Source organism: Phascolarctos cinereus, unplaced genomic scaffold (assembly GCF_003287225.1).
Source record: "Phascolarctos cinereus isolate Bilbo 61053 unplaced genomic scaffold, phaCin_HiC Scaffold_4;HRSCAF=312, whole genome shotgun sequence".
Lineage (NCBI taxonomy): Eukaryota > Metazoa > Chordata > Mammalia > Diprotodontia > Phascolarctidae > Phascolarctos > Phascolarctos cinereus.
Window position 1 is genome coordinate 134,058,761 of NW_027555847.1, and position 18,992 is coordinate 134,077,752.

The following is an 18,992-nucleotide window of genomic DNA, read 5'->3' on the forward strand; positions in this document are numbered from 1 at the left end:
CTCTTCCTTGATAACCCTTCAAATACTTGAAGACAGATAAGGTGCCGCTCCTAACGATTCTCTAGATTAAAGATGACCAGTTTCTTCCACTTAATTTCTTACAGATAGTTTCAATGCACTTCACCTCTAGGTGGCCCTCCTCCAACTTATCAACATTTTTTCCTAAAATGTGTGCCCAGAATTGAACACAATGACCCCTGGGTGGTGTAATTGGGAGGAGTAGAGCTAATTCTTGACATTATGCCTCTCAATGCATCCTAAAATCTCAGGGGGCTATTTGACAGCTATATCACACTGATGACTCATAGTTTTCAAAATCCACTTAGATCCTCAGCTCTTTTTTTGTTTTACCTTTTTGGTGAGGCAATTGGGGTTAAGTGACTTGCCCAGGGTCACACAGCTAGTAAGTGTCAACTGTCTGAAGCTGAATTTGAATTCAGGTCCTCCTGACTCCAAGGCCAGAGCTCTATCCACTGTGCCACCTAGCTGCTCCAGTCCTCAGCTCTTTTTTAAAAAAATAATATTTTTCCCAATTACATGTAAGGTTAATTTTTAATGTTTATTAAAAAAATTTTAGTTTCGAATTTTGTCCTTCACTCAGTTCTTCTATAGATTAATTGCTATCTAGTCATGCCCCCATCTTCATTTTGTAGTTGTGAAGTTTATTTTTTAAACCCAAGAATAAAACTTTAAATTTATCACTATAAAATGCTATCATCATAGATTTAGGCCCATCAGATCTAGTTCAATCTCCCACCTCATTTTACAGATGAGGGAATTGAGGCTCAAAGAGGTTAAATGACTTGCCCAAGGTCACACTGGTAAGTGGGCAGAGCTGATACTCTTTCCATTGCCTCATACTGCTAGATTTGATTCCAAGCTCTAGTCTGTCAAGACCTTTTTAGATTCTAACATTGTCATCCCGTATGTTAGATATGGGATCTATCTATCATTTGCCAGCCTGATGATCAATCCCCTTCTGCCTTTATGCAAGTCATTGATAAAAATGTTAAACAAAACAGGCCAAACAGGTCCCTAGAGACTTCCTAATTCTATATTAAGTCATCAGTGAACTACTTTTGGGCCCATTGCAAATAATAATCCATTTTGAAACTAAATCTTAAGTATTTTCAAATGGTCTGATTCTGTTTGAGAGGCAGCTAATATAATAGAGAGATCAGGGGATCTAGATGCCCTGGTTAGAGCCCCAGAAGTCCTTTATTCCTCTGGGCCTCAGTTTCTTCCTCTGTACATGAGGGACTTGGACTAGATGATCTTGAAGGTTCCTTCCAACCCTAAACTCTAAATTCTATGGCTATGAATTACTTCACCCCTATGAACTTCATTTCCCTTATCTGTAAAACAGGGGTTATATCTCCATCACAAACAAAGCTGTTTGAAGATCAAATGGGATAGCAGTATTATTAATTGTTTAGTCAAATATAAAACAATATGGAAATATTGATCATTATTCAGGTCACGGCTATCTTCTGTTAGCAGTAGTAATGTAGAATTCACAGTACTTGCTTCTGGTCTAGCTACTTTTCCAGCACCTATAGCCAAAGACAGATGTAGTCCTGTAAAAGAGATGGCTGGCTTTGGGTGATAAAAATCACCAGATCTCTATTCTACTCTTCCTTGACAAAAATAACTAGCATATATATAGCATTGTAAAGTTTGCAAAGCACTTTACATCTCTTAACTCAACTGATCCTAACAACAACCCAGTGAAATAGGGGATATTATTATCCCCATTTTAGAGAAGAATCAACTGAGACAAAGAAGGTATAAGTGACTTGCCCAGGGTCAAAAGCAAGTAACTTTGTTTTTTCTTTTTTTTTTTTTGCTTAGGCAGTTGAGGTTAAGTGACTTGCCCAAGGTCACACAGCTAGTAAGTGTCAAGTGTTTGGTCTGAGGTCAGATTTGAACTCAGGTCTTCCTGACTTCAGGGCCAGTGCTCTATCCACTGTGCCACCTTGCTGCCCCGAAAGTAACTTTCTGTGGCAAGATTTGAACTCAGGTTTTCCACATTTTTCTTTTGTTGTTATTGGTTCTAATTTTTTTCTTGTTCTGAATTTAACAAACACCAAACTAAAATAAGCATTTCCTTTTACAAAACAGAACAGAGAAAGAGGGTTGTGTATAAAACCATGACTCTCTCAAGTAACACTTGCTTTTAATATTTAAATAGATAAAGTATTTAAGTGGTTACTACGTGTCTACTCCCCCCCCCCCAGCCTGGAAACACAAATACAAGCAAAAAGAAAGGCAGTACCTGCCCTCAAGAAGTTTACATCCCAATGTAATCCATTTAATATATATATAAAAGGGAGCTGAAAAACCAGGGATGAGGAGAGGGCCTTTTATTTAAATTTTTTTTTAAACCGTGTAAATTGTTCTGTGGTTCTCTCCACTCTGTATCAATTCACACAAGTCTTCCCAGGTTTCTCTGAAACTGCCTTTTGAGTGAAAATATTCCATTACATTCATATTCCATAATTTGTTCAGCCATTCCCCAATTTGGGGGCACCTTTTAGTTTCGAATTCTTTGCTATTAACAAAAAAGAGCTGGAGTGTGTGTGTGTGTGTGTGTGTATACTTTCCCTCATTGATCTCTTTGGAATATAGACCAAGTAGTGATATCACTGGTGAAAGGAGGGCAGGGGCAGTTTAGTGACTTTTGGGTCATAGTACCAAAGCTCTGCCACCCCTAAAGAAGCACTGGACTATGACTTTGACCCTACAGGAAAGACAGCCAAAGATTAAGCTCCAACTGCCTTGAACTGGCAGCTTCCAAGGGCAGGGTCCAGAGCTATTGCTTTGTAGAGAGCCCAGCTGATGCTCACAGAACTGACTCGAGTTAAAGAGAGAGAAGGGAAAGAGAGGGGCTCTGACTATGGGGAGCATCTTTGAGACTAAAAGCTCCCTAAAAGTGAACAAGGATTTTTTTGAGCCATTTTAATTTTTTTTCATATTTAATTTATTTATTTTTGGTTTTCAACATTCACTTACATATGATTTTGTGTTTTAAATTTTCTCCCCTTCCCACTCCTCTGCTCCCCCCAAGACAGCATGCAATGTGATATAGGCTCTACTTATACATTCATACTGAATATATTTTCTCATTACTCATGATGTAAAGAACAATTAGAACTAATGTGAGGAACCACAAGAATGAAGCAATAACACAAAACAACAAAGGAAAAGGAGAGTAAATAAATAGTATGCTTCAATCTGCATTCAGATTCCATAGTTCTTTCTCTGGATGTAAATATCATTTTCCATCATGAGTCTTTTGGAGATGTCTTAGATTCTTGCATTGCTGTGAAGAGCCAAGTCTATCAAAGTCAGTCATCGCACAATGTGGCTGTTACTATGTACAATGTTCTCCTGGTTCTGCTCATTTTACTCTGCATCAGTTCATGTAAGTCTTTCCAGGGTTTTTTGAAGTCTGCCTGATCATCATTTCTTTTTTAAAAAATTAATTTATTTTGATTTATCAACAATCACTTCCATAAGCTTTTGAGTTTTAAATTTTTCTCCCCCTCCCTTCCCACCTCCCTCCCCAAGATGGCACACAATTTGATATGTGCTATATATATACATTCCTATTAAACATATTTTCACATTAGTGATGTTGTAAGAATTAGAACCAATAGGAGGAACCACCAGAAAGAGGAAACAAAGCACAATAGAAGAAAAAAAATAGCAAATAGTATGCTTTGATCTGCATTCAGACTCCACAGTTCTTTCTTTGGATGTGGATAGCATTTTCCATCATGAGACTTTTGGAGATGTCTTAGATCCTTGCATTGCTGAGAAGAGCTAAGTCTATCAAAGTTAGTCATCTCACAGAGTAGCTGTTACTGTGTACAACGTTCTTCTGGTTCTGCTCACTTCCCTCAGCATCAGGCCATACAAGTCTTTCCAGGTTTTTCTGAAGTCTGCCTGCTCATCATTTCTTATAGCATAATAGTATTCCATTACATTCATGTACCACAACTTGTTCAACCATTCCTCAGTTGATGGGCATCCCCTCAATTTCCAATTCTTGGCCACCACAAAAAGAGCTGCTATAAATATTTTTGTACATGTGGGGTTTTTTCCCATTTTTATGATCTCTTTAGGATATAGCCCTAGAAGTGCTATTGCCAGATCAAAGGGTATGCACATTTTTATAGCCCTTTGGGCATAATTCCAAATTGTTCTCCAAAATGGTTGGGTCATTTCACAACTCCACCAACAATGCGTTAGTGTTCCAATTTCCCACATCTTCTCCAACATTTATCATTGTCCTGTTTTGTCATGTTGGCCAATCTGATAGGTGTGATGTGGTACCTCAGAGTAGTTTTGATTTGCATTTCTCTAATCAATTGTGATTTAGAACATTTTTTTCATGTGACTATAGATAGCTTTGGTTTCTTCCTCTGAAAACTGCTTCTTCATATCCTTTGACCATTTATCAATTGGGGAATGACTTGTATTCTTATAAATTTGAATCAGTTCTCTATAATTTTTTAGAAACGAGGCCTTTATCAGAGACATTGGTTGTAAAAATTCTTTCCCAGTTTTCTGCTTCCTTCCTAATCTTGGGTGCATTTGCTTTGTGCAAAAACTTCAATTTAATGTAATCAAAAGTATCCATTTTGTATTTCATACTGTTCTCTATCTCTTGTTTGGTCATAAATTCTTCTCTTCTCCATAGATCTGACAGGTAAACTATTCCTTGCTCTTCTAGTTTGCTTATAGTATCAGTCTTTATATCTAAATCCTATACCTGTTTTGACTTTATTTTGGTATAGCATGTAAGATGTTGGTCTATGCCCAGTTTCTGCCATACAGTTTTCCAGGTTTCCCAGCAGTTTTTGTTGAATAGTGATTTCTTTTCCCAGAAACTAGAGTCTTTGGATTTATCAAATAGTGGATTAGTATAATCATTGACTGTTGTGTCTTACATACCTAACCTATTCCACTGATCCACCACCCTATTTCTTAGCCAGTACCAAGTAGTTTTGATGATTGCTGCTTTATAATACAACTTAAGATCTGGTATAGCCAGGCACCTCCCTTGCATTCTTTTCATTAATTCCCTTGATATTCTAGACTTTTTCTTCTTCCAGATGAATTTTGTCATTGTTTTTTTCTAGCTCTATAAAATAATTTTTCAGTAGCTTGATTGGTATAGTGCTGAATAAGTAAATTAATTTAGGTAGAACTGTCATTTTTATTATATTAGCTCAGCCTACCCATGAGCAACTGATATTTTTCCAATTATTTAGATCTGACTTTATTTGTGTGAAAAGTGTTGTGTAATTGTGTTCATACAGTTCCTGGTTTTGTTTTGGCAAGTAGACTCCCAAATATTTTATAATGTCTACAGTAATTTTAAATGGAATTTCTCTTTCTATTTCTTGCTGCTGGGCTTTGTTAGTAATATATAGAAATGCCAATAATTTGTGTGGGTTTATTTTATACCGTGCAACTTTGCTAAATTTGCTTATTGTTTCTGTAGGATTCTCTAATTATACCATCATATCATTTGCAAAGAGTGATAGCTTTGTCTTTTCTTTGCCTGTTCTTATTCCTTCAATTTCTTTTTTTTCTCTAATTGCTATAGCTAACATTTCTAGCACAATATTGAAAAACAGTGGTGATAACAGACATCCTTGTTTCACCCCCAATCTTATTGGAAATGCTTCTAGTTTATCCCCATTACATATAATGCTTGCTGGTTTTTGATAGATGCTATGTATCATTTTAAGGAAGACTCCATTTAATCCTATGCTCTCTAGTGTTGTATTTTGTCAAATGCTTTTTCTGCATCTATTAAGATGATCATATGACGTCTGTTAGTTTTGTTGTTGATATGGTTAATTATGCTGATAGTTTTCCTACTATTGAACCAGCCCTGCATTCCTGGTATAAATCCTACTTGGTCATAGTGTATTATTCTCAAGATAAATTGTTGTAATCTCTGCTAATATTTTTTTTTTAAAAATTTTGCATCTATATTCATTAGGGAAATTGGTCTACAATTTTTTTTCTCTGTTTTGGCTCTTCTCAGTTTAGGTATCAGCACCATATTTGTATCATAAAAAGAATTTAGTAGGCCTCCTTCTACTATTAATAATTATAATAGAGAAACTATTTTCTCAAATAGTTCATAAAGTATCAGAATTAGTTGTTCTTTAAATGTTTGATAGAATTCACCTGTAAATCCATCTGGCCCTAGAGATTTTTTCCTTAGAAAGTTCACTGATGGCTTATTCAATTTCTTTTTCTGAAATAGAGTTATTTAAGTATTTTATTTCCTCTTCTGTTAATCTAGGCAATTTATATTTTTGTAAATATTCATCTATTTCACTAAGATTGTCAAATTTATTGGCATACAGTTGGGCAAAATAGCTCCTAATTATTGTTTTGATTTCCTCTTCATTGCTGGTGAATTCACCCTCTTCATTTTTGATGCTGGTAATTTAATTTTCTTCTTTCTTTTTTTTAAATCAAATTAACCAAAGGTTTATCTGTTTTAGTGTTGTTGGGGTTTTTTTTTCATAAAACCAGCTCTTAGTTTTATTTATTAGTTCAATAGTTTTCTTAATTTCAATTTTATTAATCTTTCCTTTGGTTTTCAGAATTTCTAATTTGGTATTTAATTGGGGATTTTAATTTGTTCTTTTTCTAGTTTTTTTAGTTGCATGTCTAATTCATTGATCTCTTCTTTCTCTATTGTATTCATGTAAGCATTTAGAGATATAAAACTTCCCCTAAGGACCACTTTTACTGCATCCCATAAATTTTGGTATGTTGTCTCATAATTGTCATTCTCTTGAATGAAGTTATTGATTATTTCTATGATTCGTTGTTTGACCCACTCATTCTTTAGGATTAGATTATTTAGTTTCCAATTAATCTTTAGTCTATCTTTCCATGGCCCTTTATTACATGTAATTTTTATTGCATCATGATCTGAAAAGGATGCATTTAATATTTCTGCCTTTCTGCATTGGATTGTGAGGTTTTTATGCCCTAGTACATGGTCAATTTTTGTGTAGGTGCCATGTACCACTGAGAAAAAGGCATATTCCTTTCTATATCTTTCTTGTTTATTTTGTGTTTAGAGTTATCTAGTTCTGAGAAGGAGAGATTGAGGTCCCCTCACTAGTATAGTTTTGTTGTCTATTCCTTCCTGTATCTCCCTTAACTTTCCTTTAAGAATGTGGATGCTAGATTGTGCACCATCTTGGGGAGACAGATGGGGAGGGAGGGGGAGAAAAATTTAAAACTCAAAAACTTATGGAAGTGATTGTTGATAAATCAAAATTAATTAATAAAACATTTTTAAAAAAAGAATTTGGATGCTGTACCACTTGGTGCATATATGTTTAGTAATGATATTACTACATTATCTATTGTACCTTTTAGCAGGATGTCGTTTCCTTCCTTATATCTTTTAATTAAATCTATTTTTATTTTTGCTTTGTATGAGATCAGGATTGCTTCTCCTGCTTTTTTTACTTCAACTGAAGTATAATGTATTCTGCTCCAGCCTTTACCTTTACTCTGTGTGTATCCCTCTGCTTCCAATGTGTTTCTTGTAAACAACATATTATAGGATTATGGTTCTTAATCCACTCTGCTATCCTATTCCATTTTATGGGAAAGTTCATCCATTCACAGTCACAGTTATGATTACTATCTGTGTCTTCCTCTGTATTCTATTCTGTCCCCTCACCCCCATTTATGCTTTTCTCTCTCCTTTCTCCCTTTCCCTCCTCAGTAGAGTTTTGCTTTCCACCACCACCTCCCTCAGTCTGCCCTTCCTTCTATTAGCCCCTTCCCTTTTCTTCCCCTTTACCTTTTCTACTTCCTTTTTTTTTTTTTTTGGCTAGGTAATGAGGTTAAGTGACTTGCCCAGGGTCACACAGCTGATAAGTGTCAAGTGTCTGAGGCCAGATTTGAACTCAGGTCCTCCCGACTCCAAGGCCCTAGCTCTATCCACTGTGCCACCTAGCTGCCCCTACCTTTTCTACTTCTTTCCTACCTTCTATTCACCTCCTCCCTTTTCCCTTCCCCCCCCTACTTCCTATAGGGTAAGTTAGATTTCTATACCTAACTGATTATGTTATTCCCTCTTTGAACCAAATCTGATGAGAGTAAGGTTTAAACAATGCTCATCTCCCTCCCTTCTTTTCCTCTATATTAGGTTTTTGTGCCTTTTCATGTGATATAATTTATCCTTGTCTGCCTCCTCCTTTCCTCTTCTGCCAGTACAATTCCTTTTCATCACTTAATTAGATTTTTTACCACCACATCAAAGTCAACTTATACCCACGCCCTCTGTCTAGGTATACTTCTTTTTAAATGTCATACATAACATTACAATTCTCAAGAGTTACAAGTATCATCTTCCCATGTAGGGATGTATACAATTTGCCCTTATTAATAATATGTTGTTGTTGTTCATACTTTCCTGCTTACTTTTTTATGCCTCTCCTGAGTCTTGTATTGGAAGGCCAAATTTTTTGTTGAGCTCTGGTCTTTTCATCAGGACGGTTTGGAAGTCCCCTATTTCACTGAATATCCATCTCCTGCCCTGAAAGATTACGCTCAGTTTTGCTGGGTAGTTGATCCTTGGTTGTAATCCAAGCTCCTGTGCCTTACTGAATATTTTATTCCGTGCCCTACAATCTTTTAATGTAGAAGCTACAAGGTCCTGGGTAATCCTGACTGTGGTTCCATGATATTTAAATTGTTTCTTTTTAGCTGCTTGCAGTATTTTCTCTTTGATCTGATAATTTTGGAATTTGGCTACAATATTCCTTGGCATTTTCAATTTGGGATCTTTTTCAGGAGGTGATCAGTGGATTCTTTTGATGACTAATTTACCTTCTGGTTCTAGGACCTCAGGGTAGTTTACTTTGATGATTTCCTGAAGGATGTTGTCCAGGCTCTTTTTTTCATCATGTTTTTCAGGTAGACCAATAATTGTTAAATTGTCTCTCCTGGATCTATTTTCCAGGTCAGTTGTTTTACCGGTGAAGTATTTTACATTTTCATCTATTTTTTTTCATGCTTTTGTTTCAGTTTAGTTGATTCTTGTTCTCTCATAAAGTCATTAGCTTCTACTTGTTGCTTTCTAATTTTTAAGGACTTGTTTTCTACAATTCATTTTTGTTCTTCCTTTTCTAAGCTATAGACTTTCTCGCTTGCATAACTCTCATTTCTTTTCCCAATTTTTCTTCTACCTCTCTTATTTGACTTTTAAAATCTTTCTTGAGCTCTTCCAAGAAGGTTTTTTGGGCTTGAGACCAGTTCCTATTCCCCTTTGAGGTTTCAGATGTGGGTATATTGGGGGCACCTAGGTGGTGCAGTGGATAGAGCACCGGTCCTGAAGTCAGGAAGACCTGAATTCAAATGTGGCCTCAGACCACACACCTGACATTTACTAGCTGTGTGACCCTGGGCAAGTCACTTAACCCCAATTGCCTAAAAGCAAAAAAAAATTTTTTTTAATTAAAAAAAAAAGATGTGGGTATATTGACAATGTTGTCCTCTTCTGAATTTGTGCCTTGATTTTCCCTTTCCCAAAAATAAGAATCTATGGTCATTTTTATTTCTGCTTTTTGTTCATGTTGTTTGCCTATTTCCTGAAAAAAAAAAATGTTGAGTTCTCCTGCTGGAGTGAAGGGAGCACTTACCCAAGCTTCTTTTCTAGCTCATCCGGGTCTTACACAGGGATGTTTTGCTGCTGGTGGATATCTGTCAGCCTGGAGCTTTGCCTTCTGGAGTTGTGCTTCCCAGAGTTGGGTTGAGGCACTGGGTGATTTTGCTGCTGGAGAACGCTCTTGCCCGTGGTGGTTTTCTGAGCTGGTGTCTACCAGTTCCCCTGCATGTACTAAGGTTCTCTGGGGTCCTGATGTTGGCACTTGCCTGCTCCACCAACCTGGGTCTCAGGATGCCCCCCTGGTATGCTGAGGTGGGGCTTGCCAGGACACCTCCAATCCTGTACTGCTTCCCCTCCCCCAGAATGAGAGGGGCCCTTCCCATTAATCCCCCAAGCTTCCTGGGGTACAAGACTGCTATGCCCTGTCTTTTTGCTGGTTCAGGGTTTTTTCTGGGTTGATATTTTCTGGGTTTTCAGAGGTCAGTGAGGGAGGGTAAGAATGACTTACTACTTATTCTGCCATCTTGGCTCCCAGAAGCAGATGAAGCCATTTTTTTTTTTTTTGGTGAGGCAATCGGGGTTAAGTGACTTGCCCAAGGTCACACAGTTAGTACTTGTCATGCGTTTGGTCTGAGGCTGGATTTGAACTCAGGTCCTTCTGACTTTAGGGCAGGTGCTCTATCCACTGAGCCACCTAGCTGCCCCAAAGCATCCTTTTATTTTTATAATTGTGGTTTTTTTTAATTTTTTTTAATTTTTAGGCAACTGGGGTTAAGTGACTTGCCCAGGGTCACACAGCTAGTAAGTGTCAAGTGTTTTGGTCTGAGTCCGGATTTGAACTCAGGTACTCTTGATTCCAGGGCTGATGCTCTATCCACTGCACCATCTAGCTGCCCCAAGGATGAAGCCATTTTTAATGGAAACCTAAAACCTTTGGAGTAATAGCTAAGAACTGGGCATTGGAGCTAGGCACCTGAGATCTCCTCAATACAGACCCTACCCTGTGCTTTCTACCTTTGGTAAGAGAGGTGATGCTGATGAATATCAGAATTGGAAAGGACCATAGAAATCTATTAATTTTACAGAAGAGGCCCAAAAGGGGAAGTAAGTGATCAGAGGTCATACAGCTAGATATGACCTTTTAAAAAAATACTATAATAAAGAATTAAAATTTGTACATGGCCTCATGGCGCATTACAGTTGTAATCTGGTCACTAGTGCTCATATGGATCTTTCCTGAGAAATGGAGATCTTACCCATCTTCTATTGTCTCCAGGAGAGTAATTGGGAAACTATGTTCATTCATGTTGTTCAGTCATTTTCAGTCTGCTCTGCCTTTGTGTGACCCTATTTAGGGTTTTCTTGGCAGAAATACTGGAATGGTTTGCCATTTCCTTCTCCAGCTCATTTTGCAATTAAGAAACTGAAGCGAACAGGGTTAAGTGACTTGCTGAGGGTCAGTCACACTGCTAGTCAATGTCTGAGGCCAGATTTGAACTCAGGAGGATGAGTCTTCCTGACTCCAGTCCTGGCACTCTATCTACTGTACCACCTGGCTGCCCTCAACTGTGTTCATGCTGTTGGGAATTGGACAAGTCTCTGGTCTAGTTGTAGGGAGGTCAAGTGGTAAGTTTTAAGATTTTATTATAGTATTACTATTTCAATAGCTACAGTAAATCAAGTCTAAAAGGATCAAAATTATTTAGTATATCAGAGGAAGTATATTCCTTATAAATAATACTAGATAATTCACACTTCTATAGCACTTAGCAGCATACAAAGCATTTTTTACTTATAAATGTGCTTAATTCAATTTTATTTTCAGGTCCACGTTCTTTTTCTCCCATCTCTCCCATGTCCAACTGAGTAACCAAGAAAAACAAAACCTCTATTACAAACATGTATATGTTTGCAAAGCAAATTTGCTTTCTCAAACAAAACAAATTCCTACACTGGCCATATTCAACGTATACATACGTACGCACGCGCGCACACACACACATACACACACATACACATATGCCTCAATCTGCACTCTGAGTTTATCAACTCTTTTTTTTTTTTTGTAAGCAATCAGGGTTGAGTGACCTGCCCAGGGTCACATAGCTGGTAAGTGTCTGAGATCACATTTGAACTCGGATCCTCCTGACTTCAATGCCTGTGCTCTATCCACTGTGCTACCCAACTGGCCCCATCTATTAACTCTTTATCTAGCATGTTTCATTATAAGTCCTCTGAAGTATGGCTGGTCATTGTTTTGATCAGAGTTCCTAAGTCTTACAAAGTGCTTTCTTCACAACACACCTCTGGGTTATAACCAGCAAAACTAGGTAATCAGCATTATTATAATAATAACTAGCATTTATATAACATTTCAAGGTTTGGAAAGCATTTTAAAAATATTTCATTTCATCCTCAAAACAACCCTAGGAGTAAGGTGCTATTCTTTTTGTCTCCATTTTAAAGATGAGGAAACTGAGACAGACAGGTTAAGTGATTTCCCAGGGTCACACAGCTAGTAAGTGTCTGGGGTCTGTTTTGGACTCAGGACTTCTGGATTCTGGATCCAGCACTCTATACATGGCATCATTTAGCTGCCTAATAAGAGGCTTATTATCTTTAATTTTGAGATCAGGAAACTGAGGTTTAGAAAAGCAAAGTGACTTGTCCAAGGTGAAATGGTTCATAAGAAGCAAAGGCAGCTTTTTATAAAAACCCAGGTCTCCTGATTCCAACTTCACAAGTCCTTCTTCTACCCCATTCCACCTCATAAAGGGGATTTTGGCAGAAATTTTCAAGTAACTCCATAGATATTTTAGCCAGTTTACTGGTTTTATCCCATGATATCAAACACTGAGGTGTCAATTGGGTTAGCGAAAGAAGGTTGAAGCTGCCCAGGCAAGCATCATCATGAACTAGAAAATAGTAAACAGACACCACCAAGCAAAGCAACATTTCTTCCCCATTTCAGGCCAAACTTACTGAAAAGAGGATGTTTGTTAAAGATAGTCCTGAATGCAAATAGAAGCATACTATTTGCTTCTTCTTGTTCTTATTTTGTTTTGTTTCTTCTTTTGCATGGTTCCTCTCATTGGTTTTAATTCTTCTTTACAACATGACTGATGTGAAAATATTTAATATAAATGTATATGGGGGCAGCTAGGTGGTACAGTGGATAGAGCACCAGCCTTAGAGTCAGGAGGACCTGAGTTCAAATCTGGACTCAGACACAAAACACTCACTAGCTGTGTGACCCTGGGCAAGTCACTTAACCCCAATTGCCTCACCCCCCCCAAAAAAAATATGAATGCATATGCAAAACCTATATAAGATTGCACACCATCTTGGGGAGGGGAAGGGGAGAGAAGGGGAGAAAATTTAAAACTCAAAATCTTATGGAAGTGAATGTTGAAAACTAAAACTAAATAAATACATTTAATAATAAAAAAAGATGGTTCTGACTGCTATTATGGCATTAATGGCTCCTGTACCTTGTTCTCTTCTCTACCCTGCTGAGTAGAGCTTTATCCTTGCTCATATCTTGGAATCTTGCCCACAGTTCTGAGAACTCAGCAGCCACCACAGGAAAGAAGGTTCTAGAGGAAAAAGACGAAGGATGTGAAGAAATACGGGAGGAAAAAGTTCGGTTTTGTAGTTGTTGTTGTTGTTTTTTCCCAAAGACATCTAATTCATGACCTTATATGTTCCACTTGTTAGGGTCCATTTTGTAGGAGAGAAACTTCAAGGTGATCTACTCTTTGCAGTCAGGAAGATGGGAGAGAGAACAGAGGGAGAAGAAAGAAGACCCAAGAAGTACAGAATTCTAGAATGCCATAGCTGGAAGGGAATTTCGAGATCACTGAGTCCTACTCTTTCATTTTGCAGATGAGGAAACTGAGGCTCAAAGAGTGATCACGGTATCATGAAATCATAGATTTGGAGCCAGAAAGAAACTTAGCAGTAACCTAGTTAGAAGGACCTGACCCAAGGTGAATTGGTGGAAAAGAGGGAAGAATGGAGAGGAAAGAGAAGAGAGTAGGGTAAAAAAGACCTTCATTCCTTTTAAGCACTTAAAAGGATATCCATCCTCACAGCCTCATTTTTCAGTAATAATTTTCTCTTTTTTTTAGTTTATTTATTAACTTTTAGTTTTCCACATTCACTTTTATAAGATTTGTGAATTTTCCCCCTCCCCAAGACAGCATGCAATCTGATATAGGCTATACAAGTACGATCATATTAAACATATTTCCACATTAGTCACATTGTGAAAGAATAAAAGGGAAAAATCACAAGAAAGAAAAAAAAAGAGAAAATAGTATGCTTCAATCTGCATTCAGACTCCACAGTTCTTTCTCTGGATGTGGATAGCATTTTCCATCACGAGTCTTTTGGAATTGTCTTAGATCACTACATTGCTAAGAAGAGCTAAGTTTCTTAAAGTTGGCAGTGATAATTTTCAATGACCATTTGCAATGCCCTGGTAAGGACTTCAATCATTAGGCTGGCCCATGGAGCTAATCAAGGGCATTCTGTATTACTCCATAATGGCTTATTCCTAGTCTATCTTGGACTCATGTAGATTTGTGACTAGTACTAGGTGACAAAGGTTTTGCACCAAAATTTAGAGGATCATGACAACACTCACACTCCTACAGGTGGAAAAGAACTGAGCTTAGAATCTAGCTAGCAAAAATAAGTAGTTAAGATAGGAAGCTATAAGATGGATTGCTTCAATCGCCCCCTCTGGCTTCCTAGATGAGCATACAAAGTGAGGTCCTCCCTGGTTCCTCCCTACCCTACCATCTCTCCCCGGCAATAGACTTCTAAACAATGACTGGCCTCTTGCTGACCTGGGGTAACTGTCTCTCAACCATGGGACAGTGTCGCAAGGTAGAGGCGTTCTCCCCTGTAGGACCTTGTGTCCCAAGGTTGAGGCACTTTCTTTGAAGCTGTTCTCTTACCCAACTTAGGCTCAGCTAAATGTGTCTCAAATTTTATTTGATGACACCTTTCAGGAATATTTTAGTGTTCACCCCATAGGCACCAGAATTTCTGGTCACAGTTCGTGGCTCAGGTCTCTCTTAGGACCTCCATTGAAGACTGCCAATCGGAGGGAGATATGGCACTGGAAACATGGGGTAGATGATCTCAAAAATTTAGTAATGGAAAACAGGAGACAAAGTTTAGAGTTTCACATAAAGGATGCCCTGGTATCCAGTAATACTTGTCTTTTCTAAAATGTATTGACCATATTTTTGATGCTTCCTTGCCCTTGTGAATTATAATGGTTGTTGAGCACATAAGAACTCTAAAATAGAATTATACTGTTAGAACTGAAGGAGAAGGAGACCAGAGAAGTCTTCTAATCCTACCTTCCTCATTTTATGGAAGAGGAAGGTGAGTTCTAAAGAGAGGAAATGACTTGCAGAACCTGCTGGAAACCAGGTGTCCTCCTCACTCCTAGAACCATATAAGTTCTATTTACACTGTGGTTACCTCTCCATCTATTTATCCTAAAGAGTCAAGTAAGCCTACTGGGTGTTACTACTGCAGGAGGAAGCAGGAAGCCAGAGACTGGTGTTGTATTCATCTCTCTGCCTCTGGCTAATACTAGAACTTAAAGCCTCTATAACCAAAATAATTAGGTCGACATTTATAAAAGAAGAATCAATCTAGCAAGGTTTTATGAAGGGCTTGCTAAATGCCCAATGCTGCCAACTGAGCAGGCCTTTCATTTATTCAACAAACATTGATTAAATGCCTACTAGCTTCAAAGCACTGTGCATCTTTTGATAGTTCTATGAGGATAAAGGCAGACCTTTGAGGCCTTTGGGGGACAGAGCAATGAAATACACAATAGTAGAACACCTTCATTTCTTTCCTGGCTATGTTTCTGACTTTCCAGACTTCACCATACTTGGTGAATGTCATGTTTGGCTGTAGTCTCACCCTGGAACCTCCCTCAGTGCCTGGTGGGGCCTGCTCAGCCTGGAACATCGCTCTGCTATGCCAATTCCCTTCTCCCTTCTCCTTTTGGTAAATTCCTCCCAGGACCACCAGTTTAGTTGGCCAACCTTCATTCCCCTCCTGGCTTTCCAGACGTCAATACCATGCCCCTGCAATGGGTACCTTCACTCTCCACCCTCCCCTGCATCTTTTCAGTTCCCTTTTGTGTATTGTCTTCTCCCACAAGAATGTAATCTCCTTAAGGCAGGGTTGTCTTTTCTATTCTTGAACTTTCACCCCCATGGTTTAGCACCAGACTGTGGCACATAATGTTTTTTGTCTTGTTGCTTTGCCTAGGAGCAGGGCCAGCAGAGCTGATCGGCCACTCTGTCCTCTTTCACCTCTTCCATTTTATTGAGTTAAATATTTAACAAGACACTCTCCATAATGATTAAGAAAATCCTTCTGGCAGTAGAAATCAAAGCCCAAAACAACCAAAAGTTAGCCTACAGGTTCCAAGGTGAGAACACAGCCAAACATAGTGTTGAAATCTGGAAAGTCCTAACATTTAGACTGTAAAAATCTTTGGCAAACCTTCCCCAACCCTACTTCAGCACTTCAACATTACCCATTTATTCATTTAATACATATTCATCTAACATCCACTCCGTGCTAGACGTTTCCAAATAGCTAGAGGGGAAGCTACCTCAACAAGAATCCAGAGAATGGAACCTATTGCCAGATGTGAAGTAAGAGTCCAAGCTTGGGCATCTTTCCTCAAAGGTCCTTGCTAAATCTCTTCCTTAAATCATGAACCGTCTTTTTCCAACATAGCAAAAGCATCCCTTTTGGTGATACAACCAAAGGCTTCTACCTACCTGGAAAAGAAAATATAGTTCCCCATAAAGGAACAAAGTGTCCAAATTCAATTAGTTTCAACAAATACCTATTAAGCACCTGTGTGTCAAGCACCATCCTAGGACCTGATAATAATAATGTTAATAGATATCACAGGCAATATTTCTATAGTACTTCGTTCACACGAAGTACTAATGTCTGCTTTTTTGTTTTATTTGATCCTTACAACAATCCTGTGGGGTAGGTGGTATTATTATCCCCATTTTACAGTTGAAGAAACTGAGAAGTTAACGGACTTCTCCAAGCTCATACAGTTGGTCAAATGGTAAACCCAAGATTTTGTAAGCTGCAAGGTACTTCAGAAATTTGAGCCACTATTGTAATCAACGCAGAGAGTCATTTTTCAGCAAAGCACCCTGGGAAGCCATTCATAGGTTTTCCGTATATGACTAATCACATGCCTTCCAGCTTGTACAAAGCCAGCTACCTTATTTAACATTCTTTGAGGTGGGGGGGTGGGGGAGAATTATTCTCTGAGGAACCAGCTAGCTATTAGGAAAGTCTCACGGTCATGGTAAACATGAAAGGCAGGAATTAGTCTTTCCACCTGGCATGTTAAGAAGTTCCGTTTTTAAAATCTATGAGCCCAACTTCAATATTTTCAATATATATCCGGTATGAAGTGGAACCGGCATAAGAGAGACAAAGAGAGATTCACTTCCTGACTGGAGAGGAGGAATATGTGAGTAGGTTTGGACTCAAGGAAAAAACACTGGAAAACAGAATGTAAATTGCCAGGACATTCACCAAATTATTCTGTTCTTTCTCACTAACCAAACATATTTGTCTCGATATTTGTCTGGGTGTATAGGCTGAGAGGAAGGAGTTTGGTTTTTTAGAGAGAACCAGAAGATGTCAGTATTGGAAAGGACCTTTGAAAATAAAACATCCTCATTTTATAGATGGGAAAGTTGAAGACCAGGAATGATAAATAATATGCCAAAGGTCATAGATCTGGTAGGAAAACCTGGACTAAAAGCCAGAGCTCCTGGTCCAGGACTGTTTCCATTAGACTTCTTTTCTGTGTTTTTGTCTAGGCAAGTTGAGTGAATGGAAAGAGAAAAGGAGGTGGTAATCTCTTGAAACAAAAGAAGGGACTTTACTCAGGCACAGACCTTTTTTCAGCAGGACTAGACTGATCATTCTCATATAGTGGGGGGTATCATCTCTGAATTCTATTCACCTAAAAACCTCTGGAGTCAGAAGCTGGAGTTTGAATCTACACAATCCAATCCAAGAATTCTATTAAGGGCCCAGTATAAGCAAGGCTAAGAATAGAAAGACAAAGTGAAAAACAGTGCCTGCCCTCAAAGAGAAGGGATTCTAAGAGGCAGAGATGAGGAGGGAATGTATCCAAGCGTGGAGGGTATGGGGTGCATCCTGGGCAAAGGTACACAGGTGGCAGGCAGAATGCCAAATTTGGAAAACAGCAACATAGCATAACAGAAGTCTTACTCCATATACCCAATCTGTTGCAAAGTCCTGTTGTTTCTGGTAGCTAGGTGGTGCACTGGATAGCACACTGTGTCTGAAGTCAGGAAGACTCATCTTCCTGAGTTTAAATCTGGTCTCAGACACTAGTTTTGTGACCGGAGGCAAGTCACTCAACCTATTTGCTTCACCTTCCTCATCTGTAAAAATGATCTGAGAAGGAAATGGCAAACCACTCCAGTATCTCTGCCAAGAAACCCCCAAATGGAGTCACAAAGAGTTGGATATGACTGAAATGACTGAACGACAACAAATTGTTTCTACTTTCAAAAACATCTCTCTTAAATGTCCTTTTCTCTCCATTCAAACAGCCGTCATCTTGAAGCAGCCATTCAGTGAATAAGTATCCATTAAATGCCTGCTACATGCCTGGTGATACAAAGAAAGGGAGGAAAAACAGTCTCTGCTCTCAAATAGCTCACACTCTAATGGTACAGGGTCTCATCACCTCACACCCAGACTATTGCAGAAGTCTATCAATCAGTCTCCCTACCTCAAGTCTCTCTCCCTTCTAATCCATCCTCCACTGAGTTACCAAAGGAATCTTCCTGACCATGTCATCCCTCCAGTCAATAAACTCCAGTGGCTTCTTATTTCTGCCAGGATCAAATATAATATCCTCTGTTTGGTTTTTACAGCCTTTTGTAAACATTCATTCATTCAAAAAACATTTATTAAGTGATTACTATGTACCAACCTATGTACTCAATGCTGGGGATACAAAAAGAGTCAAAAGACAATCCTTGCCCTCAAGGAGCTTACAATCTAACAGGAGAGACAACATGTGAACAGATATATACAAAGTAAGCTATATTGAGGATAAATAGGATATAATTGTAAGAAGGAAAACACTGGAATTAAGCAATCTTAACTGGAGAAAGCTTTCTGTAGAGGGTGAGATTTTAGTTGGGATTTAAAGAGAGCCATGGAGGTCAGTAGTCAGAGCAGAGGAGGGAGAGCACTTCAG